The sequence below is a fragment of the Emydura macquarii genome, unplaced genomic scaffold, assembly GCF_026122565.2.
Source record: "Emydura macquarii macquarii isolate MOO-44397 ecotype Brisbane River unplaced genomic scaffold, CSIRO-AGI_Emac_v2 contig_71, whole genome shotgun sequence".
NCBI classification, from domain to species: Eukaryota; Metazoa; Chordata; order Testudines; family Chelidae; genus Emydura; species Emydura macquarii.
In genome coordinates this window covers 2916787-2943645 of record NW_027130208.1, presented here as the reverse complement: position 1 = coordinate 2943645, position 26859 = coordinate 2916787, and the positions used below count along the sequence as shown (strand labels likewise).

Here is a 26859-nt window from a genome sequence, read left to right as displayed (position 1 = left end):
GAAACTCTGATTAATCAGAGAGAGGAAACAGAATGAGTACGTGAGCACGAAAGGGGAAAATGAAACATAATTCTCAGTTTCATCGGGTGCCTCTTTTCAGCGCTGTTTCTCCTGCTGCTTCCCTAATTTGTGCGTGAAGATCTACAGCACGAGGAAACATCTGCCGGGTGGGGGAAGTGGGACTTACAGTGATGGTGTATCCATCGTTGTGATAGGTGGGTTATATTTTAGGGTGTAAAAACCACACTTTCAGCAGTCAGTGCATATAATGAAGGGAATGAATAAGGCCATGTCTATATGTACAGCGCTGCAGCGTGTCTGATGAAGACGCTGTATGCTGATGGGAGAGAGCTCTCCCATCAGCATAAAAACCCACCTCCCACAAGTGACAGAAACTCACCCACTGACATAGTGCTGTGCACATGAGTGCTTATGTCAGTGTAGCTATGTCACTCAGGGAGTGGAATATTCACACCCCTCAGCGACATAAGTTTTGCCAACATAGGCCATATAGACCTAGCCTAAATAGCATTGATGGACAGCACCAGTGAGTTTGTTTTGTTGCAATGTACAAGTCTGTGTACTTCGCTGTCAAAAAGTTGCATTACTGCAGAGTTAAGGTTGTCTGGATGTGTGTGGTGACTTTCCAGAATGTTAAGTTCAGTGAAACTCAAACCTCTGGAAACCAGCAAATACGTAACCTTAACTCTGGCCCCCCTGGAGCTGGCACTAGCCACTGGGAATTAACTGCATGCACTCCAACTGCATTATCTATGTTAGGTGCAACTGTGCTGAATGGTGGGGGTGTTAGTTGGAACATCTTGGTGTCGTGATGTGAGGAGATCTGAGGATTAGTCTGAGGAGCGTTACAGGGCAATGACTTGACATCAGGAGATCTGGGCCTGAGCCTCCCGTGTGTGTGTGTGGGGGAGATAAAAGGAAAGAGTCACCGGAGAGATCCAGTAGGCATCATTTCAACACCGAGTTGTGCAGCTTGTTTCAGTAGAGGGGCACAGGAATCTGTGTACCATGAGGAGTGCCAGCAATGAGGTGAGATACGACAGCAGGCTGTGTTGAATGATGAGGTAAGTGAAGATGAAAGTTAGATGGACTCCTGTGAGTAAAGGTTGCGGGGTTGTGAAGTTTAGCAAGTGTGGTGGTGGTTCTGGGGAGTAGACTCAGTGTTTGAGTGTACAACTGGTGTAGGTAGCTCCTGTATAGCTCAGCTCGTCTAAGACATTTACCTTTGTGCAGCAGTTGTTGTGCCCTATTCTCTTAGTGATGTGCACAACTGCAAGGTCAGAGTGTGAGTATGTGCACTATGGGCATACTAGGTCACTGCTCAGAGGGCAGAATTAACGTTTCATTGGCATGTATCTTAACCCTATTTCCCAGTTTTCAGAGGTTTGCGCTTTGCTGAACTCGACGTTCTGGAAGGGCACAAAGTACCACCAGGCAACTTTAACTCTGCCTTAATGAAACTTTTTGACAGCAAATTTCGTAGGTGTTTTTACCAGAAAGAGAAATTTTGTTGTAGGAGTTCATGGTCATTTAGGTAGTTGTAGTTCTCCCCAAGGTTAGCAGTTGATACGCGACTGGGGCCAGTTTTTATATAATGTTTTCATCAGTTGATCACAAAGAAGGTTACATCATTATCCCCATTTTATAGATGGGGAAACTGAGGCACAGACCAGTGACGTGACTTGCCCCAGGTCGCCCAGCAGTCCAATGGCAGAGCCTAGGCATGGTCCCAGTTCAGTAGTCTTTCCATGGTTGCTGTGTGTTTCCTGTGCACTGCTTCCCCCTGTTGTACATTTTGTTACAGTGGAAGGGTCGTGTTATTTTAAACGTTTGGACTGTGTCGTCACGATCCGGGCCAGTGAGAGAAATCTCAGACACGGTTTACGGCCCAAAATCTAGACCAGCGGTTCCCAGCCTTTTTGAGTGTGCAGACCCCTTTTCAACCTCCAAACATTTTGCAGACCACCACATGCTATTTGTTGTTTTTTGCACTCCATTTTTTATGGAACTCTAACGTAATAACAAAGAAATAATATGCACTCAGGAATAATGTATAATGTACGTACATTATTTGACATTATTTTTTATTTGAAATTGTGCATTTTCTTGGTGAGGATGTTGTTGTTTTTCTTTTCCGCGGACCCCTGTAGTAGCGTCGTGGACCTGTGGACCACAGGTTGGGAACCGCTGATCTAGACAGTTTCACTACCTGGTGGTTACAGTAACTTTAAACCTGTGATAGAAGACTGATCTATCTGTGTGTGTGTGTCTCCACCTCCCTCCCCCACTGTCCCCAGCAACATGTAGGGCCCCCCTGCCCCCTCCTGCCACCAACACTTCCAGCTCACTCGCCCCTTTCCACCCACTTAAGCCCCTTAGCACTGTGGAAGTTGCTCTTGCTCTCATCTGCTACTGTATACATATATCGCAGGCAGCAGCTTACTAGAGAGTCAGACGCTTCTTTGGTTTTGAAATCTGAGCTACGCACTGAGCTGCCCCCACCTCCACTACACACCCCAGATGGACCTCTGAGTCCTGTTTCTGCCAGACTTCCCCAGCATGCCTCAGGCCCACCTAGTCCACCTCATTCACATACGTTCTGGCCAGCCCCTCTACCCCCACCCCAGGGTGATGTGTAACTTTTATCTGTTAATTTCCTGGATTTCAGATGTTTACATTTACATTACCTGCAGCGCCACTTCTGCAAGCTGTGAGCTCAGGCGGGGGGAAGGAGGGAGGGAGGCAAGGAGAGGGCCTTGGATGCAGCCAGAGAGAGCCCCCCCCACCTCACACAGACGGGCTCAAACTTGGAAATTGCTCGATCTGTGAACTGCATGAAATGGGTTTTTCCCCCCCAGGGGCGCTCTATCTTGGGGAACCCTGAGTCAAATAATCCCAAAGTTGGGTCACTAATCATACCCTGCACCCACATGGAGTGCTTTAAACAGAAAACTGGTCTAAGTTTTAACTATAGTGGGCCTGGAGGTCCATTACAATGGTGCTGTGAGGGCTATAGATAACACCAAGGGAAAGCATGTGTGTGTTTTTACAGGCCTTAGACTTTTTTTATACTGTCCTTGTCTAATGCATTTCAAGATGAATGCATTGGACAACAGTTCTGTAACAGTTCTGAACTGCTGTAGTCACATTGTCAAAAGACACAAACAGATACTTGCTTATTTTGACTGTCTGATGTATCACCAGTGTTTACAGTGAGCTGAGACTGTAAAATATGGTATGTTTTTGTCTACACTCATCTTCTGTTTCATAATTATTACATAGGAAAATCAAGGGGGATACAGTACTTCAAATATTCCCAAGCCAGTGAGAATGCGCTTCAATCAGTCATATTGTCCTAGTACACGTGTGAAATATTGGTATCCATGCAATAGCCGTATGATTCTCTTCTCTTTCATAGTTTTGTGTTTCTGGCTGCAATATTGTAACTCGTTTTGGGGCCCGTTCAGGGTCTACCTTGCTAGGGCCAGACATGTGCCTCCTTTCTTGTGCTCTCCTTTTCAAGGGTCAAAATGGAAATCTCTGGCAATGTGGAGAGCTTCTCCAACCACAAGTGTCACTGCAGTTTGCAGTGTATTCAGCACCAAGGGTCTACCTTTCTTAGCGTTACTAAACTAAAAAGAATACAAAGCAAGAACTTTGCCCTGACGCCTGCCCTGGGGCGACTTGGGTTTTTCTTACCAGAGTTTGACTTCATAGAAGAAGTGTAAAAAACCATACTCAAACCTGCACACACCCCTAACCTGCTGCTGCTCCAAACAATGTATGAACAAAAGGAAGGAATTGCTCCGCATGACGTAGCAGGATGGTAATGTCATCATCACGTCATGAACCTCTTTTCTATCCCAGACATTAGTAGTTTGTTCTGGGGGATAATAGCATTGTATTCACACAACATAATTCCTTGGCCTTCTTTCCAGATTGTCTTCAAATTCAGTATCATGTATTTTAGATATTTGGAAACTGAATTGAGCAGTGCCCATTCATCAGAGTATAATAATGGAGATGAGAGCTAATGGTCATATCCTAATTCTTGTTTATCAATTAAGTCTTTGTAATAGTGTGGCAGCAATTGCACATGCGAAGTGGGATACTAATTACGTTCTGTATCTTACTATAACAGTGTAGGATTTTTTACTGCTATTTAGCTGTGCAGTGCATGCAGCACAGAGTACCATTTATTAACAAAAACAATCTTCTTGTTTAATATGCTGTGTATGAAACTACAAAACAAGATCATATTAATAATTGCTTTTCAGAGCACATGCACTAAAATACAATATTTGCTGTGGTTAATTAAAGATGTATGTAGATGCCTTCTCTAGATAGCTGCCACACCTATGTGATGTTATCACTTGTCATTATTTCAGGTGAATTTTCTCTGAATGAGAGACACCAGAAAGCGGACCATATTGTGTGTCTGTCTGTCTGTCTGTCTAGTTTATGCTCAGAAATGAGTTTTCTGTAAGACATCAGTTAATGTTGCAGGGGTTTTGTTTTGTTTTATTTGTTTGTTTTTTGTCAGATATGTTCACAGTTGCAATCTTTATTGTTGCATTTTCTCAAACACTGGAAGTATTGTTTCACGCAGTGTCTAGTTCCACAATGGATTAGAACTGAAATACTGTACTTTATCAAAGCTCATTTCTCCTTAAAAAGAATTTTGTAGTCATAAAGGGGCAGTGTATCTGATAGTTCAGCAATTCAGTAGTTTGCTCACGTACCTTGTTCTTCACATCTGTTTAAGGTGGGGAAATCTGAGCAGCAGCAGGCAAATGTAGCAAGAGACTTAATTATCCAATCACTGCATGTTTATTAAAAAGAACCGAGGTGGTGTATTTAAATAGTTGCACCACTCTCAACTGAGAGCTCCCTCCCTCAATTTGATTCCTCTCTTAGTACACAATAAAATGTGATGGGACAGTAAGAAATTATTTACTGACACCTAAAGCTTCATGCCACAAGCATAATTGAAATCAGATGATCATTATAATTGTGGAGTCAGATCTTATATTGGGGAAGAGTGTTATTGCTGTGGTCTCCTTTGTGGCCAAAGAGAATTGATTAGCAACCACAGAGAAAACTTTCAGGATTGAAGTCTAGGGCTCAGCAAAGTTGCCTGTCACTTGAAAATTAATGGTAAATTAATCCATAAAAGGGTGATTTCCCCCATATTTGAGCAGAAGTTGCTTTAAAGGAGCACCATAAACTCAAAAATCACATTAGTCTGACAATGTTTACCTAGTATTGTATCAAGTATCATTTGTCACTAAACCACAATATGTGGGCGTGTTGCTATAACCAAAAAGGATTTTTCTTGATTGTTTGTTTACTTTGTGCATTTGACAGTTCTTTGTGCCTAGGCAGCTTCACTGTATAATCAGTTTGTCACTTTCTCCTGTGTTTTGTTTTGGTTTTTTTGTGTGGGTCTTTCATTAGTCAAGAGGGAAAATACCTTTAAAAATAGAAAAATATAATTGTAAAACAAGAAAAATTGACACAGAAACTCCGAAGCAGGTATAAAACTCCTTTTTAAAAATCTTGATGGGATTTCAAATTGATGGTCTTTCTCTTTAAATCCCAGTAATATTGGTGTAATTAAAGGTGAGTTTGCTTTTTATTATAAAATTTTGATTTTGGTGGTTTAATATGTTAACACTTTTTGAAAATTCATTGCATTGACAGTAAACTGTCAGCTCAAATGTTTCATAATGCAGAGTTTCATTAGCTTTTTATTTCTGGTGAGCCAGATTAATCATATAAATAACACATAAATATGGAAATTAATCAGGAATAGCTATTCTGCTTTAAATTTGCATCCTACCTTAATCTGAATTAACCCTCTGTTGGACAAGTCCTAAATGTAATTTTTAGTGAAAATCTAGTGAAGTATCAGTCAGATAAGATATCACATGTCATGGCTCTGGGCCAGCTGTACCCTGAGATCCAAACGAGCCTTTACAAAACTAAGTATTGTTTAATCTTAACAGTAGGAGCAAAGCATAACAAGAAATAAAGGTTTCTTAACACAATATGTCTACACACATCACTCTCACCTAGAGGTGTAAGCAGGACTATTTTATCCTAGACACCCTCATCTCAGGCTTTCAGTCTGCTCCCGGCTGTGTGTCAGGGGCTGATTTTGTCTACCTCAAAGTTCTTTGTTCTTGATTCCTGCCTCCCCTCTGCTCCCCCATCTCCCACACTAAGCCAGACCGCTGGTCTCAGCATGGTCAGATGTAAAATTTCAAAACCTGTATTGTCCTTTTAAGTAGCAGTTAATGGGGCTATTTGAAGCTATATGCACTTTCCTGTGTAGGTGCAGTTACCTCCTGCTAGAATTAAACCATTATACTGATATAACGAAAATAGTCATAAAATAAAGCAGGCAGCTCCCACATCCTTCAATCCAAACAGCTCTTATCAAGGGGACAATATCTTGCAGTGGCATGCATATAGACTTGATAGTTGAACAGATCTGTCTTCAGCCTTGGTCACCAATTTGTAATGGGTAGATGCTCAGCGTCTTTCAGCTGATAGGCAGCAGTGCCAGACGTTTTTGGCTCCTTTTTTCTGGCTTCCTGCTCCTTACTCTTTTAGTTACTGTTCATTTTCTTGCTCTTGAAGGTGAGTTGCAGCAGCTTGAAGATTCTCACTTCTTTATAACAGAAATGTGTTGGAATGAGGAGGCAGGGAAGAAAATGTCCAAACCATGACTCTGCTTTTCTCGATTGTTACAGAACCTTTCTGCCGAGAGTGCATGGAGAAGTGCAGGGTGGAAAACAATAGAGCTTAGCCAAGCAATGTCAGTTTCTCACTGAAAGTTAAAATCAAGAATCTCCAGGGGACCTTCTAGGGTCAAAGTGCCTGGATACTGGAATGGAGGACTGTTCTTTTGGGTGGGTGACTCAGTTCTACCTAAATCTTCCCCTGTTTACAAAGCCAAGAGAAAGAAAAGACAGCATGCACACAGCTGGCGGAGTCACACATCACAGGTCACAGTTGATGGGCTTGCCCACAACCCCACAGAATTCTGGCTGCTAAAGCAGGACTGCAGGAAGGGAGCAAGGACTCTCTTGCAGTGACTCCTCCAGTCAGCTTGCTCAAACTCACTTTTTCCCATCCACCTGCCCAGTAACGTCCTCCTGGGAATAGAAAAGGGAGGTCAGCAAGAACTCTGCAGGGCAGCAGCTCGTTTTCCTATATGTTTTGTCTCCTCATTAGAACCTGCACACTCCCTTGTCTTCAGATTAAAGATAATTCTTTCAAAGTTGTCAGTCTCAGAAGAAATTCAACAGGCCTTACATACCTAAGTCATTTAGGCACTTCTGAAAATGTCACCTTGAGAGTTCTTACCGCATATTTCCTTATTATTTTTCCCTGTGTCCACTTCTTTCTCCCTGGGAGAGCAGTTTCTTTGTGTGTTCTCTGCAGGGGTTGTTATGCAAATCCCAGCCATTGTGAATTGTTTTCCAACAATGTAGAAACAAGTATTTTTATCTGTTAATTTGTCTCTCACTTCGAGGGACATCATGCTATAACAACTGCCCTGGAGGTCAGGTCAGTTGGTTTTGTTCAAATCAGTAACATTTTCTGTTTAGTTATGACTGTTATGCCCTTTATTATAAAAGGATGCTTAGTGATTCATTATAAAGTGCTGCATGGGATGCTTGGTCCTTGGCAGTACTCCACAGGAGCTGGGAGGGTCAGGAATCCAGACAGAAGGGATCAAGATGCCTGACTAGGCACTGATTGTTGAAAGCTTGTTTCTCTCACTGATAGAAGTTGGTCTGATAAAAGCTATTACCTCATCCCCCTTGTCTCTCTAGTGACTGGTTCTGTCAGCTATTGAGCTAGTGCAGGAGGGTGAGGCTGAGGATGAAGATCTGCACAAATGTGCAGAACACAGATTGGAAGGTCAAAATTCTTCTTTCTCCATTTTTTGACTCTTGCGATTCCCTTATGACTTCTGGACTTGTGAGTTCGGAAGTGTCTCCTTCCTACAAATTACAAGCTCAATGATTTGTCACAAAAACTGATCCCTTTCATTCTAAATTAGACTGAGTGAACCTTGAGGGTTTCAGAAAGGGCTTGAGAGAAAAACCCTGTTGTTTGGTCTGCAAGAATTAGAAGTGAACCAGCTCTTGCAGAGTCATTTGCGGAGTTTGAGTTGCAAAAATGCTCAAATACATGCAGTAGAAGCACCTCCCAAGCGAACCTTTTTGTATCCTCTACCTGTCATCTTTCCAACCAGCTCCAGAGATCTTCTCTGAAGATAGAAAAAGTGGAGGTCATATGGGTTGATGGGGGTTAGGAGGCAGCTTCTGTTGGAGGGCTGGTTGAAGAAAGGTTGGTCCACCAGTTGTCTGAACAAACTCAGTTCATATTAGTCATCTAATGCACTTGCTGTATTATTCCAAAGTGCCTTTTGCCATCCTAGGATTTTGTTATCCTACGGTTGGCTCTTTATACTTGGGGATTTCCCTCTTCCCTCCTTGTATCTGTCATTGAAAGAAGGTTGCTATGAAAATGTGGGCTTTTCAGAGAACTCTGAAAAAGGTTGGGTCTGGCCACATTCTGATCTCCTTTGGTATAGAGTTCTGCCACAAAAGCTGTACTCTTTGGAATTTCCATCTGGGCATGTCAGTGTCCCCATTGAGCTCCGTTCTCTCCGCAGGTCAAAGAAAGAGGGAAAGTGTGTCCGGCCTAATGATTACATCCAGGAACCTGAATTAGATGTGGAAGCACAGAGGAAGTGAGTGGAAGATCTCTGATGATGTACTTTCACAGGCAGTTCTGCTACACGGGCGGGTTTCTGTGTGTTACACAAACTGAGCTTTGAGTAGCGTTAACTATCAGATCAACCTACAAGCACGATGTCCATGTCTTGAGCTGACAAATGCCCGGATCACAGTTGCTAGCTCCTTATCCATGAGAAATGGACAGAAGCTGCTGACAATCTGAAGGTGGAAGGAGACGTTTCTTGTTAGTGCTTTTACATGCTTTTTTTCCCTTGTTAGTCCTTTTTACCAATGAGCAGAGGCAATATTCTTGCTTTGGGTTTTTCCTTAGCCTTTTCTACTTTCATATATAGAACTGGGTGACTTGTCCCCTTTGTTAACCACATCAACAAGTGAATAATTTGCTGATGCTTTCTAAGTCAGCCCTTGGTGGAGTTTGAAGCTGCTAATACCTGGTCTGCAGAAAATTGAAGCTTCCCTGGAAGCAGATTACTCAGAATCTTTATTTGTCATGGCTCTGAGCTCAGTGGTTCTCAGCCATTTGTACATTAATCAAGGAATTGTCCAGTTTTCACTTCCTAAAATTCACTTGGGTAATTTTTTTTTAAATGGTGCGAGGTGCCTTTGTGATCACCTGTGAATTTTCTTCTCAGCACAACCACGCAGTCTCACTATAACGACAATCTACTGCTTGGTTCAAATGATTATATAAGAAAATATTTCTCTGACCATTCAGAGAAACTGGGGAAAAAAACCCTGACAGGATCTGCCAAGAAGTCATAATCTGCTTCTATCGCCTTCAGGAACGATTACCTTTATCAAGTTATTCCTTTCCCACAGTTACTCTGGCACTTCTATCTGTTCTCCTCCCCATCTCCCTCCGTGCGTCTTGGTTAAAAATATAAGCACTATTCACATTTTGATGTACATGTTTCTCTTGAGGGATAATTCCCTTATTAAATTTGAAATTCGTGGCTTTCCCAAAGCAGGGAGAGACAGCAAAGTAAGTTAGTGTTTTTGTTTTTGTTTCTCTTATTGCGTGTTTCCTTCTGCTGCTCAAAGTATCCCGGCTTCCAAATACAGTTTAAATTGAAGGGCAAAATTTGTTTCCTGTAGTGGTTCCTATGTAAGAGTGATAAAATAGTGCCAATTGCATTCAGAGGGTTAATTCTGCTACCTTGCTTGGAAGGAATTGGAAGCGGGGAGGGGGGGAAGATGTTTCCGCTTTTACATAATTGAAAGGTAAACCATAGTGTGTTAATACAATGGTGAGGTTCAAGCATCACTCAAGTCAAGGAATTCCCCAGGTTAAGGTTGTTTGAACAATATTAACTCAGCCATGTTACACAATAAGACACTAAAAAAGGAGACCGTAGGAAATACTTCATGCGAGCAATGTGACAGAGTTGACATTGAGAGAGCAAGATTAATTTTGGGGATTAAGTGAATCTGGGCGCTTGATATTTAAGCCGTAGCACCGCATTAATGTGAGGAGGTGGTTCTGCACTTGACTGCTCAGGAAATTTGAGGCATGTCATTTAAAGGCTTCCGGTCTGGCAGATCTGGCCTCTGCAGAGTTTAGGGACTCCACTTATTCTGAGCACCATCGCCTCTGATGGGCCCATGGTGTTGGTCACACAATAATTAGTTGCTGCAATAGACTTCAAAGGGGGTCTTGCCAAGGTTATTACTGCAGGATCTGGCCTGGAAGTAGAAATAATAAACTTGGCATTTTAAAACTGTTCCATTTTCATCAGTGGAGTAGGGTCCTGCATTGGTGCATCCTTAACATATGTGGCCTTTAAATTCGTAGACATTCGAAAGTTAAAATGCACATGCCAGAAATTGCTAAGTTTAAACTGTCATCACTTTAAATCAACTAACCGCATTTTTTTCATACTTGGCTTGGTTTTTAATCTCCGTGAGGTTGAGAGTCCTGTGTGTGATATTTAACATGGGTTCCTGGGCATGGTTCTGATGATATGATGTGATTGGCCGTACGCAGTAAGGTGAAAAGTTCTAGAACAGTTTATTTTTCATTAGCTCATAACGTTCTGAAACATTTACCATTGGGGCTGAAATTTTACATGCATAGTGTCTTCTGAATATGCCAAAAATTGGAGTAAAATCCCATCAGCCATTTGTTTTGTATTACCATAAAACGTATAGTATGTGTGGAATGTCTAAGATAATGTTGCTCTTAGACTCCTTAACTTTCCCACTTGCTGATTTTGTGTTTGTTGCTCTACATCTTTATCATTGCATTAATTGTAGGAGAAGTGGCCTAAATTTTCAAAAGTGCTTGGTGGTTTTGAATGCCTTGATTTGTGGGTGCCCAACTTTATACACCTTAGAAGGACCTGGTTTCCGAAGTGCTAAGCACCAACAAACTAAGATCATGTTGGACACCTGAAATCCACAGTCACTTTTGAAAATGTCATCCATAAATACTTTTCAGTCAAGCAGTTGTGACTTTGAAAGCTCAAAGTTAGGTTGATCTGTCTCACTCTCACTTTAAATAAAGCAAGATGATATGATCTGAGTTACAAAATATTGATAAAATTTAACACCAACTCTCCTACTTGCAAGTACTATTTGACAAAGCTATTTTTTTCAGAATATTTATAGTGTGCTCTAAAGGTTAGAGTTGGAGCACAGACTGTGAATCTTGAGTTCTGGGTTCTAATCCTGCCTCTGCTACTCACTCTCCTTGTAACCTTAAGCAAATCATTCTTTGCCTACATTTCCCCCATCTATATGATGGGGGTGATGATTCTTACCCGGCAAGATCATCATGGTGTAAATCAGTGTAGCTTCAGATTTGGCCCTGTACTTTAAATACATTTAATAGGAGTTGAGGCTAAAAGGAAAAATTTGAGCTGTTACTGGTAATTTGTACTGAGCTCCCCAGGTAGTTAGCAAAAATCCATTTAATAAAATGATTATGCAAACCAAATCCCTGAAACGCTGTACTGGGAATCAAACTTAAAACCTTGCTCTTCTAAAACAAAGGCACTTTTTCGATGTTTGTGATAACAAAGTCATGTTGTTCGGATGCCGGAGTATAATGCATGAGGTTCAATAGTATCAAATTACACAAGGGCCTACTATTTTTGATCAATCATGTTTGGTCAGGGTTTATTAAATTTGGTAAATACTTTTAAGCCTCTGGGCTGTAAGCTACGATGATGATTTACTCTCAAGGTTAATAAGTGACATAGGGTGTCCTGATGCTGAGAACAACAGCTTCTTAGCTTTTTATGAATAAGTATGTTTTCTTGGTACAAGGTATTATATCTGTGAGGTAATCATCCTTGAAAGAGCTAAAGCCTCCAAGAGCTCCAGTTCTGTGCTCCACTAAGTGTTTAAAGAATTCAGATGTGTATCCATTTGGGCTTTGACTCTAGAAGGACTGAAGACTGGGGATGGCCTTAAAATGCTTAATACGATGAGCAGTGTAAGTAATTTGGCTCCTCTGGAGTTTTAGTCAGGCAGATTTGGGTATATTTCAGGAACACCCAGGCTGGAAAATGCTTCAGGGCTTGTTTTTCCCCCATTTGTCCCCTTATACTAAGCATCTCACTTGCAACTACATACCAGAGAGCTGAGGTTTCTAAACTGGTCTATTGGCAGCTTCTGGTCTGCTGAGAGCTAATGTTTACTTGGTCCTTCTTGATTGTCAGTGGCTAAACTTCATTAAAAGACAGCCTAAAATGTATTCAAATACCTTCCGAACATTACACTTCCATATACAAATTACACTTCCAAATAAGTAATTACAACCAAAATTGGGGCTAGCGTTTGAATAGTGGCAATTTCTTAAGCAGTTTACTATTCCTGTTCTTGAAAAATTTCTTGCACTATCCAGTGTCAAAAGCCTACCTGTGTTTCAGATTTTGTAGTATAAAATGATTACACTGAACTGATAGGAAACAACGAAATAGATACTTTACATTGCTCCTCTCATATTTTGCTCAAGTGTCTTAATCACCAGAAGTAGTTGCTTAATTGAATAAAGATGTCAGAAAATGTTCTACTGTAGTTATCAAAGGAGCTTGAGCCAAAAAGTTTAAAAAATGAGGGTCTGTTTAAAAAATATTTTATTGGTAATAAGTTTTAACTTCTGTGAGAGTTTAATGATTGGGTTGCATAAGCAACCTCTTACTTTAAAATTGTCAGTACCTAAAGAATTCTGATTTGACTTGCTTTCTGAGAAAAGCAATTGCATTGTCAGAAAAACCAAGTAAATCTGTTTGTTTGAGTGGCCCTCAGTTGTTTGGGCATTAAAAGCAATAAAAAAAAAGTAAATTCTTAATCCACTAAGGCTTAAATCTCCAGACACTGAGCCTTTTAGGAGCATACTAATAGTTTTGCTCATGTTGAGTCTGAAAGATCCTGGAAGTCTCTTCTGAAGCAATTCAACTGCCACAATTAAAAACAATTGCCCAAATGAGATGTTTATGGCAAATAATTTTTTGTGGGATCCTGAATCTGTGTTAGCTAATGTATTTACCCTAGAGACCTTCCGATTGTTCATATTACCTTGCATTGTATGTCACTCAGTCAGCTTTGACCTTGGAACTTTACCATTTCTTCAGTCATCAGTGTAATCCAAATCTAGTGCAACTTGACAGCAGAGCAGATTGTTACTAAGTGATGATTCCTTCTTTGTCATGTGTGTTTTTGGGAGCATGCAGCAAGGGAAATATACCACAAGAATTAGCGCATCTTCAATATGACATTTGTGCAAACAAAGGAGATAAAACAGCATAAGTAATCATAACCCATTCGTTGTAATAGGTTTCCAAATAGCATCCCACAAAATTCTGATGCTGAACCATTGATGAGTGTGTCCAAATGCTAGATTTTAAACTTAAAGAACAAGAATCTCAAATAACAAAACTGACAATAGGGATTATGATGATTGGATTCCATTTCTTATGTATCAGTAGATATCATTGTGCTTCTCAGTCATTAATGTAGTTATCCTCACAACATCCTAGAGAATTAGGGAAGTGCTGTGATCCCAATTTTACATGTGGGGGACTGAGGCACAGAGACTGAATGACTTGCCCAAAATACCCCAGGAAGTCGGTGGTGGAGCAGCAAATTGCAATCAGATCTTCCATATTCTAGGCCAGTGCTGTAGCCGGGACAACCCTTCCTTCTCTTTGTCTTCATTCTCATGCAGATCAGTGGTGGTATTTGTAGTGAAGGATTTTTTGTTAAAGGAAAATGATTCTAGTGATGTTAAGGACTATATATAAAAAGGCAAACTGATCAAATGGCTGCAAGTAAAATGTTAAGGAAATTTACTGTCAGCAAATGCCATCTAATTAGCATTCTTAATTGCCCCTGGGATTTTGAGAGACCTTATATATAAAAATAACCTATGAGAGCTGAATTAGAATCATAGAAGATTATGGGTGGAAGGGACCTCTGGAGGTCATCTAGTCCAACCCCCTGCTCAAAGCAGGACCAATCCCAACCAAATCATCCAAGCCAGGGCTTGGTCAAGCTGCATCTTAAAAAGCTCTAAGGATGGAGATTCCACCAGCTCCCTAGGTAACCCATTCCAGTGCTTCACCACCTTCCTAGTGAAAAACCTTTTCTTAATATCCAACCTAGACCTCCCCCACTGCAACTTGAGACCATTGCTCCTAGTTCTGTCATCTACTACCACTGAGAACAGCCTAGCCCCATCCTCCCTGGAACCCTCTTTCAGGTAGTTGAAGGCTGCTATCAAGGGCCCCCTCATTCTTCTCTTTTGCAGACTAAACAAGCCTAGTTCCCTGAGCCTCTCCTCATAAGTCATGTGCTCCAGCCCCCCTAATCATTCTCGTTGCCCTGCGCTGGACTCTCTCCAATTTGTCCACATCCTTCCTGTAGTGGGGGGCCCAAAACTGGACACAACACTCCAGATGCGGCCTCATCAGTGCCGAATAGAGGGGAATAATCACTTCCCTCGATCTGCTGGCAATGCTCCTACTAATGCAGCCCAATATGCCATTAGCTTTCTTGGCAATAAGGGCACACTGTTGACTCGTATTCAGCTTCTTGTCCACTCAAACCCCGGGTCCTTTTCTGCAGAACTGCTGCCTAGCTAGTCAATCCCCCAGTCTGTAGCAGTGCATGGGATTCTTCCGTCCTAAGTGTAGGACTCTGCACTTGTTCTTGTTGAACCTCATCAGATTTCTTTTGGCCCAATCCTCCAGTTTGTTTAGGTCACTCTGTCTTGCTTCATCTGTGTTGTCTGTTTAGACTGCAAGCCCATCAGGCTTGGCATTGCCTTTGTATGTACTTGTTCAGTGCCTAGCACAATTGAGCCCAATCCTGATTGGAATATCTAGGTGCTATTGAAATAAGAATAAAAATCATCAGCTTTCCACTTAGAAGGCCCTCCCTTCAGCCTCTAGACAACGTGGAGACAGTTAGCAAGTCTAGGGTGTGCCTGCACTGCAATTGAACACCCACAGCTGGCCCATATTAGCTGATTTGGGCTGTTTAATTGCAGTGTAGATATTTAGGCTTGGGCTGGAGCCTAGACTCTGGGACACTCCTCCCTCACAGAGTCACAGAGCCAGGGCTCCAGCCTGAGCCTGAGCCCCATGAGCCCAGGTCAGCTCAAACGAGTGAGCCGTGGGTGTTTAATTGTAGTATAGACATACCCTGAGGTCGCAAGGACCAAAACCATGAGTTTCTTTATAGATTAGGGTCAACATATTGAATTGCACCTGGAAGCAGTAGGAAGCCAGTACAGTCTTCTGAGAATTGATGTAACATGCAGCCTGTTTCTTGATTGGCTGAAGAAGCAAGGAGCAGCATTGCATACTTGTCATCCCTTCCAAGTAGTCATCAAGGCTAGCTCCAGGTCATGCACCCTGCAGTAATCTAGTCTGGAGGTCCTCAAAGCATGGATAACTATGGCAAAATATAGAGAGATGGCCACAATTGACTTGCACTTTCACCATCTGCATCAAGCTTTTGGCCACCACTGTCTCTTGAGAATCCAGGAGCTGTCAATGATCCAGACACGTCTAAATTATGAATATCTTTGTCAAAAAGTTGGCAAACTTTCTCTGATTAGAAGGGAAGCTCAAGAATTCTGCATCCATACAGCATCAGCAATCTCTGGCTTGCTTTCCTCCACTGTGGCAGCAGGAAGCTACGTAGGGGAAAGGAACTTAAAGCTTGACTTTCCCATCTGCCCTACAATATGCACAAAAATACAAGCTTTTGCTCATTATTTCATATTGTGTTAAAAACAAAGAATGATTTAGCTTCTGTCATTGCCAGTGTATGCTTGTGATTGCTGATTCTCAGTACCAACCAGGGTTCTTGCTTGGGGTCCTGCACATTGCAAGGCTGGCCCTGCATGTTAAACCTCTTGATTTATGATGTATAACTTCTTATAGTGCAATTTGTATCTGTGTTGTAATGAGCCTGAGAGAGTCCTATTGTGACTCAAGGGAGAAAAATTTAAGAACATGAGACACTTTTGCAACAGAAACAGTCCATTTTTAATTTGGGCTAACTTCTTATAAGGGTTATCTTCATCCCATTTTGCTGCCCCTCCATCACCAAGCTAAAATCTACTTTGTCACTGAAACCCATTTATTTCTGTTATCTATTCCAAAATGTATATGTTTATTATTGTTAGGATAAAACAGGTTTGCAGGAGTCCCCTGATTGTTCTTGATCATGTTTTCTAATGGTTAGATTAGTTCTAATGTCTTATTTTAACTTTTTACCAGTGTGTAAAATGTCTCACTCAACTTTCAGTCCCTGTAATAATTTGGGGAACATCTCAGGTCACCGATAGGTCTCTTGCTTTATAACAGAATATGTCTGATTCTTGAGACCTGTTTTCTGTTTGCTTTTCTGTGCTACAATTTCTCAAGACAACAGTGTCCCCCTTTTGGAACAGAAACACACAGGTAATTCCAGATGGGATGTTTAAAAAAAAAAAAAAAATCAGTAGTAATATTTATCAGCCCTCTGTTTTTCATTCTATCCCTCTTCCAATATTGGGCAATGTACTATCTTGCATTTTACATTATGTTTCAAAGACTGATTTCTTTTTTTTTTTTTTTTTTTGTATCCATGCTGAACCATTTAACTGGCTAATGTGATTGGAGCATCTGTCTCCTTTGTTAGACCCAGTGGTAATTTCTGTATTCTGTTATAAAGAGCAAAAGGAAGATGAGGTAGAAAGATTTATGAGAAGAGGATGTGGATTTACAAACAGCAGTCATTTGTGGATTTGTTTCTATATTTGTAATCAGTCCAAAGTTTACATTTTCATTGCCACTATTCTCAATATAAAAGCCTGAGGAATGGATTACTGTAGTGTTTGCTGCATTGTTTGTTTGTTTGTTTTTTTATATTGGGTCATCTTGCATGTTAATTGTACAGAAGCATTAGCTGCTTTAAAAAATAATCTGAATCAAATTTATCACTTGGCCTAAAGGGACTAACGCAAGATGAAGGGATGCAAGATGTGGTCTTTTCTGGTAGGCTTACATTATAGTTGAAGTTCATCTGAAGCCAGAAAATTCATTTTAAATGAATTCCTTTCCAGGTGGTAATAGAAGAACATGTGGTAAAAATCTGACATCTAACTCCGTGTGAAAGTGAATGTGACAGAAGGGCTGGATCCATAAAAGTAGTTGCTTTCATGAGATTCACACTTCATAGCCCCCAGGTACAGAAGCAGGAAAAGAAATGGCAGGCTAGATAGATAGTTTCCCATTGTTAATGAGGCACAATGAGTATGGGGTGATCAGCAATGAATATCTAACCTTCCCTCTGCACAGGTATAATTGGCACGTAGGTTGATGCCATTATTTTTCATCTCCAACTTCCTTTCTTATGTCTATACTCTCCAGTGCATCTTTTTGCACCTCCTAAATAGCCCCTTGTGCTGTGTTCTGTCTCTCTCCTCTTCACTGCCTTCTGTTATGAGTTCTGTAAGGCAGACTTGACAAGAACAGGAAAGAAGGGATTGGTGGCATCTGATGTGGTGTAGAAACTGCTGTTGCCCCAGAAAGTGGCTGGAGTAGCAAACAAAGCTGATTTAGGTGGGATCGATCCTGCTTTGAGCAGGGGGTTGGACTAGATGACCTCCTGAGGTCCCTTCTAACCCTAATCTTCTGTGATTCTATGAAAGCTGGCATAACATTATGTAACTGTTCTCCACGGGGCTCTGACTTACACTGGGGCCATCACAGATTAGCCCAGGAATCAGGGAGCTGTGCAAACTACTTGAGCAGATCTCTGGAGTGGGTACAAATTGGGCCTTACACTGTATTCAAACTTAACCCCAATTTCAACTTTTCAATATCAGGAGAACAACGTCCTTCATCTTACAGGTTATTCCTGACATTATTTTCTGTCAAATTAATTTTTCTAAAATTCTATTGCAGAATATTATAGAGAAGATGCAGCCCATTGGAATTAGAGGGACAGTCATGATGGTCAAAGAATTTTCTTCTAGGCAGGAGGCATCTGTTTGTGGCATGTTCTCAAAATCTGACTTCGGCAATGTAATTAACTCTTGGGCGTAATGAGAAGAGATGTGAATGCAACACTTGTGCAATCTCCTCGCTTGCGTTACTGATTTATATTCTTTCTTAGTTTGCACATTCAATCTGGAAGCATCTGTTGAGATTTTTTGCTTCATATTTTTGAATGATTTAAAAAAAAAAAGAAAACAACAAAAAAACAGACAAAAAAACACCCCACAAAAACCACCACCAAAAACCGATTCAGCAAAATGCAAATAAATTGAGGCAAATGAGAGTTTGGATGGAAAATAAAGGTTTTTGTTTTGTTTTTGTACAGTATGTCCTAAAGCTCTCAATAGCACATCAGGTGTGTTGTGTAATACGTACTCTGCAGCATTTTCCAATTTCAAAATGTCTTTGTGATTAGTGAACAGTTTCAGTGGAGAGTGCTGTGTTTGCTTGTTTATAAAACTACCCCAACACTCCCTGGGGGAATCAGTTTTATGAAAGAGACAATTGTGGGTGAAGCTTGTCTACTGTTTCCGGTACCTATCTCTCTCTCTCTCTCTAGTCGCAATATATAAGAATAAACATTTCAAGGCAAGGCAATTTAGTTAATTTGCTGTTTGGTCATATTGCACTTCTAAGTGTTCATATCTTCTTGCAACTTATAATCTTCCATTTCAAGCATTGTTTCTTCATCTGCATTTGATTTTTTTTTAAAAGGAGAATTACAAAGGCAAACAGTGATATCTGTCATTGGTTCTTTCTACTTGTATACTGTTAGAAGAGTGTGTATCAAACATGTCTGATGTCATAAGGTTGAACAATAAATAGGCAGCGATGCTTGATTTGTTATTCATGTTGATAACTGTCCTCTGAATGACTGGAGGAAATTATAAATGATACAGTCACAGTTAAAAAAAAAAACTTAACCCAATACAGAAATGAGAGTCAATTGATTCCTTTATGAACCTTTTTGAAGGATCAGCACCGTGGCTTTTCACACTGCTAGTGGAGTTTGGTCAAGGATTGTTGTTTGTTACAGTGGTGACCATAAAAATATCTGCTCAGAGAAGTATTTGAAATACTATATTTGCTGCTTATTTTAAACGTGGGGAAACAGTAGACGTTAAGGATAGGAGACAATAGTATGATGGGATCCCACAAATCCCAGGGATTGGTTGGTAAATGATGACTATTTAATGACAACCACTGTATTTTATACTGTTTGGGATATAAAATATATTTTAAAAAGCTTAGCAAAGACTTGTCATCTAGTTGTCTCATATGTTCATGTGCACACACCTTTCCCCACTTGAAAATAGAGATGATCTTTACTGCGTATGAATGGTCTTTTAAGATATGTAAATGAAAAGTGCTATGTAAGAGCTAAGTGGGAGGGTGATGATGTGTGTGATTTTATATTAAATGTGAAAAAATACCCCCATATTAGTTTATATTATACATGTACATGTGTGCATATATTTACCTGACCCTGGTACTTTAGCTCCAGTGGGGATTGTATGGCATCTGCGATATCAGCGGCACAATATGTGTTAAAGTATAACAGCAGAGTAAGTTGGATGTCATATAGCCATTATACATAAGGAACTGCACAGTTGTGATACTCCGAAACTTAAAGCAGTCTTGCAGAATTTGCTTGGGCCAGGCAAGTGATTTTTCTTTAGAGGTGTGCTAATGCAGTGTCAGTACCATTGCCATTAAAAGTAGAAAATGTTTGTCCTTAGCATGATAATGAAAATCACCTCACAAAGATATCATAGGGTAAATTTTCAAAATGGCTTCAGCCTGCATTCTGCACCCATTTACATACAGTAGACCCTCAAGGATATGAACACCTGGGGAATGGAGGCTGTTCAGAACTCTGAACGAAACATCCTGGGACGGTTCCCCGCAGTCAGTGTCTTCCGGCTCAGGCTGGGAGAGGTCTCTGCAAAGGTGGCCCCTGGCAGCACTGCCTGGTTTGCCAGCGGCTTCCTGCCCTATTCCGGTTTCTTGCCTTTGGGCTGAATTGGGGGGGCCTGCCCCACACCCTTGGCACTACCTGCCCCAGCCCTCAGCCGCCTCTCCCCAGGGCTCGCCCTGCTCAGTGCCCTGCTTGCTACACTCTAGAGGCAGCACGTGGCTAGAGGTTGGTGCCAGCCGGCTGCCCGCGCTTCTCCCTCCCCTGCCCCTTGCGCTCTCAGAGGTCCTGGCAAGATCCAGGAGTGCAGCCACAGGCAAAGCTTGTGCTGTATCAGTGCACGGGCTGTGGCCCTTTAAAACTCCTCCAGAGTGCAGCTGACTCCCACTCCAGCTCCAGGCCAGGCTTTGGCTGCAACCTTCAGTTTTTTGCAGCATCAGCAGGGAGCTTTCTTTCCCAGCTCTGGAGTGGGGGGGAAGGGTGGATGGTGAAAACAGCTTTCCCCTCCCAGCAGGGTGAGGTGGGAGGGGTGAAACAGCACCCTTGGCATACAGGCTGTTTGTGCTCTGCATGCCGACTTTGCAATACAGGCACAGTATTTGCTTTTTCTTCCCCCCCCCCTCCCCCTCCGCTGCTGCCTGATTGCTCTACTTCCAGTTTCACAGGGTGTTCAGTTGATGGGTCAGTTCGTAAGGCTGGTGTTCATATCTTTGAGGTTCTACTGTACTTTAATCTGTGTAAAGTTGGACACACAAACTTAGAAACGTTGTCCTAAAAACTTGGGTTCAGTTCAGGGCCTGAAACCTATTTGGGGCTTTTAAGCACTACTAGAACACAAATAACAATATTTAATAAACAAATAATAGTAACAAAGAGCTTGGTTGCCCATCTGGACTATCCAAACCTTCAGTGTCTCAAAAATTGGGCTGGATTTCTTTTTCACAGCAATCTTCTTTTACAGATTCCAGCTTCTGATCAGACAGGAAATATCCTGAGAAATCTCCTGGCACAGACACTGCGTTGGGCTGCCACAAGCAGTTCAATGCAGGCCCCCTCCCAAGCCCTGATTCTAATGCTTCCCCTTCAAAGCCCTCTTTCTGTGCACAAAAGAAGTTTCAAGGGAATTAAGCAGTCCCTTCAGGGAATCATCACCTGGATCTCAGCTTTCAAAGTTGAGCTTTATATCTACACTATATAAAGGGCTAAATCACTGCTATTGATATTACCAATGTACAAAGACCATGATCAAGTTTCTGTCCAAAAGGACACATCTAATAGAGATTAATGTCATTTGCATTTTTTCAACCTGAGGTGTTTAAAATAAGGATACCAATTTTATTTTCTGAAACTCCCTTAGCCCTCTGGTGACTACACAAATCCTACAGCTTCTTGGAGATGTCATCCAACATGTAGCTGACTGGCAGTCTAGAAGATGTCTGTGTTCTGAGTGACTCTGCAATCTCCATTCACTTATGAAAATGCAAACAATTCTCTATTTTTTGCTAGCCATTCCACTGAATTTATTTCTTCTCTGGTGGCACAAGAGTTCTTCTGTGATGCCACAAAGATGTACAGCCAAACAACATTCTTAAGGATGACAACATAAGGTTGTCAAGGTAATGCAGAAGACCCAGTCTTAGGATTCCTGTGGAGCTGAAACGGAGAGGAATAATTTGGAGCTAGACCACAGCTGAGGGGCATTGAACATGGTTACAGTTTGAGAAAACTCATTCTCAAGGGAGCAGATTCTGACCCAAGATTGGAGACTTAGAACAGAAGAAAACTGAGAGGACAGCTACTCCTGAATCATAAAACTCAGAGGGGTGATCAGTAGGAGGGAGCAGCCTGAATTAAGAGATGTAAATGTATTTGCTCCATTATTTAGCTAGCATTAAGGAAAAGTTTGTGTCTTTGTGTATTTACTGGTCATTTTAATATTTTCTGGTATGCTGGTATGCTAAGTTTCTTCCCTGACATTTTCCCTCCCATTCCTCATCTTGTGCCGTTAGAATACTGTATCCAAACACATTCTTCCTTTGTTTTCCTCTACCCAAGTGCCTGGCTACATTTAGCGAAAAGGGCATAAAGAGTCCTGTATCTGATCGCTCTTCAAATCACGTGATGATTAAATATATCGTCATGGATTTTAAGGCCAGAAGGGGCCACCAGATCATCTAGTGTGAGCCCTGTAAAAAAAGATATAAGGCATAAAAGAAATCAGCGTATTTTAATTCTACCCTGAACAGATTCAGCAAAGGTGAATGGTGGCGGAATACTTTGTCTCAGTAACCAGTTAAGGAATTGCCTTATTACAGATGGGTTTCACTAATAAGAACATACCGGTGACAGCTTTGCTCAAAGTATTTTCTGTTACCAAAACTAATGTGAAGAGAGCTTTGATGCACACTGGAGTTCTCTTTTGATGGAAACAATTTGAACAGGTGTGTTTGAACATTCCCTTGCTAAATCAAGAAGAGTGGCTGTATGTTCTGTTTCTCAAGGATGCTTACATGCCTTTGGGGATACACCCTGGACACCGAATAATACAAATAAGAAGCAGGGACATTGATGTGCCTGTTTTTAAAGTGTTTCTTTTGGGGCTAGCATCTGCTCTGTGTGTGTGTGTCTGAAATGTTTAGCAGCTGTTGTAGTCTACCCAAAGTGTTTAGCAATGGTGGATTTTTTGCTAATTGGATGATTGGTTGATGAAGGACATCAAAGCAAATAGCACCATCTCCCAGCTGTCCCAGTGCCTAAGCCAGATAGCACCTACATTTATTTTCTCTTATTTGTTTAGATTTTTAAAATGCAGCCCTATTTGTAACTCGGAGCATGATAAAAAGCAGCTGGCTACAGCTAACCTGGGCAAGATGGAGCTGGTTTTGGTAGATGTGGGAAACATTTTGAAGAACTAGCTAGCACTCTATCAGTCTGGCTGCCCTGCGATCATCAGGGTGGCCAATAGCTCTGGGGCCCTTCTGGACACAGCCTTGCTACAAGATATCCAAGGGGTAATAGCTGCTAGCAATGCTTACTTCGGCCTACAGCCAGCCAAGACTCTGCACCGTATCCTGACAGATAGATTCCAGGCTTCAGTGATCCACTCGCTTGTGACCTCCAGGCTTGACTTCTTCACGACACTGTACTTGGGAATGAAAATGGGTGGGTGGGTTTCTTGTAGCAGCTTGCCTGTTCAGCAGAATATGGGGCAGACGGCACATTAATCCTAAGCACTCTTACCTGGCTACTCCCTGAATCCTGAGTCAAGCTAAAGATTTGTCTTGGAAGCCCTCATTGGACTAGCCTTGGCTACCTTAGCATAACCTCCCAGGCTACTTCATGACCTCAGCCTCCCATTCCAGCTACGTTTCTCCGGACCAATGGAACTGTCCATGAGTAGGAGGCAGAGATTTCTAGGCAGCTGATAGGCAATTTATGAGATGAGAATAGATGAGAATAACCAAGAACTCCACTACTTGCAGAATGGAATGGAAATGCCATTGCTTTGCCCTTCCTTTCCCACGGGGATAGTATTTACAACAACTTTCCCACTGTTAGAGGCTGTGCAGAGAAGAGGGGAGGGGACGGAGGGAGAGAGAGAGATCCTTGTTTGTATAGCTTAGAATTTATACGGTACACAGAAACCATGGTGATAAGAACTATGTAAATACTCAAATACATAGATCAATGTGACAATTAAAAATAATAGTACCAAAATCTTCACACATGTATATGAAGGAGTTTTGCCATTTACTTATATGGGTCAAACCCCACTCAGATTGTGTACAAAAGGAATCCATGATTTGGATGAAAAGCCTGTTGGAAATTACTGAAAAAGACTCTGAGAACGCATGATTTGGATCTGAAAGGTGAACTCATGTGAAACTGTGAATGCCGTAGCATAGGATAAATGAAGAAACTTGATCAAAATGTAATTTAGTTTGTGTTCTAAATTATTAACTCAAATGCAGCATTTGAAAGCCTAAACCAGTGGCTCCCAACCTGTGGCCCGTGAGCCAAAAGTGGTCCCTGGGGGCTTTCAAAGTGGCCCGTGGCTCCTCTCCCACTGGCTGAAGAAGGGAGCCACTACCTAGGGACCCAGGTGGAGCACACGGGCTACAGGACGCGTGCGGTTTTCCTGCTGCAGCCAGGGGGACGGGAGAGCCTTCTCCCTGAACTCCTTCTGTCTGGCTGCGGATGGGGTAGGGGGCTGCTGGCGGAGACTGGTGGCCCTTCAGGGTAGTAAAAATTATATTGGTGGCCCTCAAGCCAAAAAGGTTGGGAACCACTGGCCTAAACCCTGCAAAAGAAGAGCAAACTCAAGGAGATTAGTTTGTAGATTTCAGAGCAGATGTTTGATAATGATAACCCGTACTTATGCTAACTAGGGTTTATCTCTTCCTGTAATACATAACATGCAGCATGACTGTGCAATGGTTTTGTTTCTCATTGGTTGTTAGCTAGACCTCTCTCTCTGGTAGTCTTGTTTCTTCTGGGTGGACTGAAGCATTTTCGCTGCCTGATCTCTTAGACTAGTTTACGTTTGGTAACATTCTCTTTTTGAAGAATCACATTTTTAGACTTAAGCATCTGTGCCTGGTTGATCTCGAATACTTACCAGTTGTACTGTATTTTGCCTTTAAGATAAAAACATTAAATAGAATGTTTAAAAGAAAAAGGCTGATCTCTTTAATCCTGACTTCTTAAATTTCCTTTCCTGAGAGTTAATTGAGATGCATTTTCACCTTCACTGCCGAAACCAGAGAGATTACAACCAGGTCTACTAGCCTGCTTTACTAGGGAGAGCCTGAACTGAAAACCCACAATATAACAACTAGTGCCCTTTGGACTCCTTGTTTTTGGCCTTATGGTTTCTCATAGGTGAGTTTGAGTTCATAAAAACACACAATGAGCCTAACTGTAAGTTTGGTCTCTCATAGGCAAGTTTGGGTTTGTAAATATACACAATGAGCATAACTGTAAGTTTAGTTTACTCAGCAGGAAGTGACTTGTATGTATGGCACAACACAGGCTAAAAATGCTGCTACTCCTCTTTATGGACGTGCTATGCAGTGTCAGATTCCAATATGCACTTGGAGCTGAGCACTTGCCACCATTGTTATTTTGCAGGGCAGATGGATGAAGGAGGAGGAGAATTGGAGTGAAGCCGCTGTAGGAACCGGTGAGATTGGCTCTATTTGCTGCATAGAGCTGCTTGGTGAAACCAAGCATAGCTGTGGGGGTTAGGAAGAGCAGACCATACAAAATAATGAGTGCGTTCCACATAGCGGAGATGGGAGTAATGTTAGGAATGTGGGGGGGACAGACATTTTACAAACAAACTCCCCCTACCCCCCAGTATTGTTTTTGGAACATAAATGTCAGTTCAAGGAGAGTGAACGAAACCACAGAGTACACTAATTCTCTTTGAGTTAAGGATGCAAGTTCAAAGGCAGAGTGATTGTGCTGTTTGAATTTCAGATGAGATAAAAGGCAGCAGCTTCCTCAACGTTGCTGTGCGAAAGCTTACACGGCTCCTTGTGAAAAGCAATTTATTTTAGATTATGGCACAGCAACTATCATTTAAACGGCTAGGGATTGTAACTGAACTCAGAGCCAACCTTCCCTGAACTCTGGGTGCCGTAATAAGTTTACCCAAGCCTGTTCTACGTAACAGCTTTGTCAGCCCTTAAAGATAGAGGGTGGGAGTCGTATGGCTTCTGTACTGGAGGCCTTATAAAAGCTAGCTTGTACAAAATGTAGTTGGGTTCAATGTATGTGTGTGAATATTTTAATGTCTACAGGTTTTGCCTTTGTGGTTGGTTTCTAACAATAGCTGCAGTAGGAGGAAGCAATCAGGAAGAAACTATAGAAATACAACTAGAGTTGGAGAACTTTTGCTTAATTAAATTGTTGTGCAGATACAACGTGTCTTTGCAAATAATTAAACACCCTGGGCCAGATCCTCAGCTCCATTGAAGTTAATGGCCTCCTGATTCTGATTATTAATTGATAAAGAGGAAGAGGCAGTACCCACCCAGCCAGGCATGCTGTACTTCCATTATGTCATGAGGGGTATTTAGTTGTTTCATTGGAAGAATAATTTGTTGTTTCTCCACAATCCTTGGCTCCCTGTTGTACATGAGATCTATTAGTAATAGTCTTCTTTCCTCAGATGATGGCCTGAGTTTTCAAATGAAAACATTCAGTTTAAAACAATAAAGTGAATAAACAATAAAGCTTTGTTTTTAATGAAAAGTCAGTTTGTTTTAAATCTCTACCTTTAATATCTTCCTTGGGAAGCCTCAGAAGCAAGCAATAGCTGTCTGATATGTATGTATGGACTAGCAATGCTACTTCAGAGGTAACAGGAAACTCCAAGGCAATACATGCATACTGCGTAATAAAAATACAAGCTGATAATGTATTAGATGGTTGGGTGTAGTTTATGCAGATAAGTCTGCAGTGCCTTGTGGCGTAAACCCAAATGGCCTTCACACTTTTATTTTCATCTTCATGGCACAAGTCATTGCATTGATATGCATTATTTTTCTGTTCCCTTTTTTGTTGAAAGCCAAGGTCAGTAGACAAAGTTCATACGTTGGTTTATTACTGGAAATGTGTCGGTAAATCCTGAAATAGTGTT

General features: G+C 41.5%; 1 protein-coding gene across 7 annotated transcripts in view; it reads left to right on the top strand.

The window, feature by feature from the left end:
* The window catches only part of FHIT (fragile histidine triad diadenosine triphosphatase), a 939636-nt gene that overhangs the window by 291077 nt on the left and 621700 nt on the right, over positions 1–26859 (top strand). The window contains exon 1 of one of the 7 annotated variants that reach the window (XM_067541470.1): positions 25377–25395. The exons of the other annotated variants lie outside the window; for them this stretch is intronic. The gene's annotated coding sequence lies outside the window, so the exon portion shown is untranslated. Of the gene's footprint in view, positions 1–25376; positions 25396–26859 lie in introns of those variants that run through there. 7 annotated transcript variants of the gene reach the window in all.